Here is a 3,086-nt window from a genome sequence, read left to right as displayed (position 1 = left end):
AATGGAACACATAAAGATTATCTTAGGCATTAGTGAGCTGATATGAACCAGTTTTGGCTATTCTGAATCAGAGAACCCTATGATCTACTATGCTTAGAATAACAAATTGAAGAGGAATGGTGTGGCATTCATTATCACAAAGGATGTTTCAAAATCTATCCTGAAGTATAATGTGCTCAGTAATAGGATAATATCTATGCACCTACAAGGAAGGCCAGTTAATACTACTATTATTAACATTTATGCACCATACCAAAGCCCACAATGAGTTAATTGAAGATTTTTACCAACTTCTGAAGTCTGAAATTGACCAAACATTAAATCAAGATGTGCTGTTTATCACTGGTGATTGGAATGCAAAAGTTGGAAACAAAAAATCACTGGTAGTTGGAAAATTTGACCTCAGTGATAGACATGATGCTGGAGATTGCATGATAGAGTTTTGCAAGACCAATGACTTATTCATTGCAGATACCTTTTTTCATCAACACACATGGTGGCTATATATGTGGACTTCCCCAGATGGAGTACACAGGAATAAGCTTGACTACACATGTGGCAAGAAGTGATGGAAACGCTCAATATCTTCACCCAAAACAAGGCAAGGAGCTGACTGTGGAATAGATCATCAACTACTCATTTACAACTTCAACCTGAAGTTGAAGATGATTAAAACAAGTGCATGAGAACCAAAATATGACCTTGAGTACATACCTCCTGAATTTAGAGACCATCTAAAGAATAGATTTGATGCATTAAACACCAATGACAGAAAACCAGAAGAATTGTGGGATGCCATCAGGAACATCAGCCATGGAGAAAGGAAAAAGTCATTAAAAAAAAACATGAAAGGAAGAAAAGACAAAAATAGATGTCATAAGAGACTCTGAAACTTGCCCTTGAATAAAGAGTGGCTAAAGCAAATGGAAGAAATGACAAGATAAAAGAGCTGAATTGAAGATTTCAAAGAGCAGCTCAAGAAGACAAAGCCAATTATTACAATGAAATGTGCAAAAACATAGAGTTGGAATGCCAAAAGCGAAGAACATGTTCAGTGTTTCTCAAGCTAAAAGAACCGAGGTAAACTTTAAGCCTCGAGTTGCAGTATTGAAAGATTCTATGGGCAATACATCGAATGATGCAGGTAACATCCAAAGAAGATGTAAGGAATAAAGAGTCACTGCACCAAAAACAATTGGTCGATGTTTATCCATTTCAGGAGGTGGCATAGGATCAAGAACCAATGGTGTTGAAGGAAGAAGTTGGAGCTGCACTGAAGGAATTGGTGAAAAACCAGGCTCCAGGAACTGATGGAATACCCATCAAGATGTTTCAACAAACAGATGCCCCGCTGGAGGCACTCACTCAACTATGCACAGAGATTTGAAAGATTTCGAAGACTGGCCAACTGACAGGAAGACATCCATATTTATACCCATTCCAAAGAAAAGTGATCCCACAGAATGTGTAAATTATTGAACAGTATCATTAACATCACATGCAAATGAAATTTATTGAAGATAATACAAAAACTTTTGCAGTAGTGTATTGGCAGAGAATTTCCAGAAATGCAAGCTATGTTCAGAAGATGCTGTGGAATGAGAAATATTCTTGCTGATGTCAGATGTATCTTGGCTGAAAGAAAAAAATACAAAAAACATTTTTCCTTGTGTTTTATTGACTATGCTAAAGCATTCAATTGTATGGATTTTAACAAATTATGGATAACATTGGGAAGAATGGGAATTCCAGAACACTTAATTGTACTCATGAGGAACCTATACATAGACCAGGAAGCTGTCATTTAAATAGAACAAGGGGACAATGCATGGTTTAAAATGAATATGGGAGTGTGTTGGGTTTGTATCTTTTTGCCATACTTTTTCAATCTGTATACTAAGCAAATAACCCAAGAAGCTGGACTATATGAAGAAGAACATGGTATCACAATTGGATAAAGACTTATTAACAACTTGTGATATGCTGATGACACAATTTTGCTTGCTGAAAGTGAGGATGACTTGAAGCACTTACTGATGAAGATTGAAGACTACAGTCTGCAGTATGGATTACATCTCAATGTAAAGAAAACAAAAATCCTCACAACTGGACCAATAAGCAGCATTACAATAAATGGAGTGAAGATTGAAGTTGCCAAAGACTTCATATTACTTGGTTTTACAATCAACACCAATGGAAGACGCAGTTAAGATAACAGATGACGTATTGCATCGGGTAAATCTGCTGTGAAAGAACTCTTTCAGGTGCTGAAGAGCAAAGCTATCTCCTTGAAGAGTAAAGTGTGCCTGACATAAACCATGGTATTTTCAATCACTTAATATACTTGTGAGAGCTGAACAAGGAATAAGGAAGACTGAAGAAGAGTCAATGCTTTTGAGTTGTGGTGTAGGCGAAGAATGTGGAAAGTACGATGGACTGCTAAGCATTAATAAATCTGTACTGGAAGAAGTGCAGCCAGAATGCTCCTTGGAAGTGAGAATGACCACACTTCATCTCAGCTACTTTGGTCATGTTGTAAGAAGGGACCATTCCCTGGAGAAGAATATCATTCTTGGTAAAGTGGAGTGTCAACAAAAAAAAAAAGGGAAAGGCCCTCAACAAGAGGGATTGACTGAGTGGCTGCAATAATGGGCTCAGGTACAGGAAGGATTGTGAGGTTGGTACAGCATCAGGCAGTGTTTCATTTTGCTATACATAGGATAGCTATGAGTCAGAGATGACTCGATGACACTTGACAACAGAAACAACAGTTGTAAATATGGTCAAAAACACAAGTTCACTGCTATTGAATTGATTTAGGCTCATAGCAACCCCCATAGGGTTCCAATGCTGTAAATCTTCATGGAAGCTTATTGCCTCATCTTTCATCCATGGAGTGGCTGGTGGGTTCAAACCACTGACCTTTGTTTACTGGACAAATACCTTAACCATTGCACCACCAGAGCTACTTATTCATATATGAGCATGCATATATTTACATAAAATGCTATTACTTTTGTACAACATACTTTATATATATATATATATATATATATATATATATATATATATATATATGTATATGT

The sequence above is a fragment of the Orycteropus afer genome, unplaced genomic scaffold (genome assembly GCF_000298275.1).
Source record: "Orycteropus afer afer isolate SDZICR_OR568_19922 unplaced genomic scaffold, OryAfe1.0 scaffold00636, whole genome shotgun sequence".
NCBI lineage: Eukaryota > Metazoa > Chordata > Mammalia > Tubulidentata > Orycteropodidae > Orycteropus > Orycteropus afer.
This window is presented reverse-complemented; position numbering follows the sequence as displayed.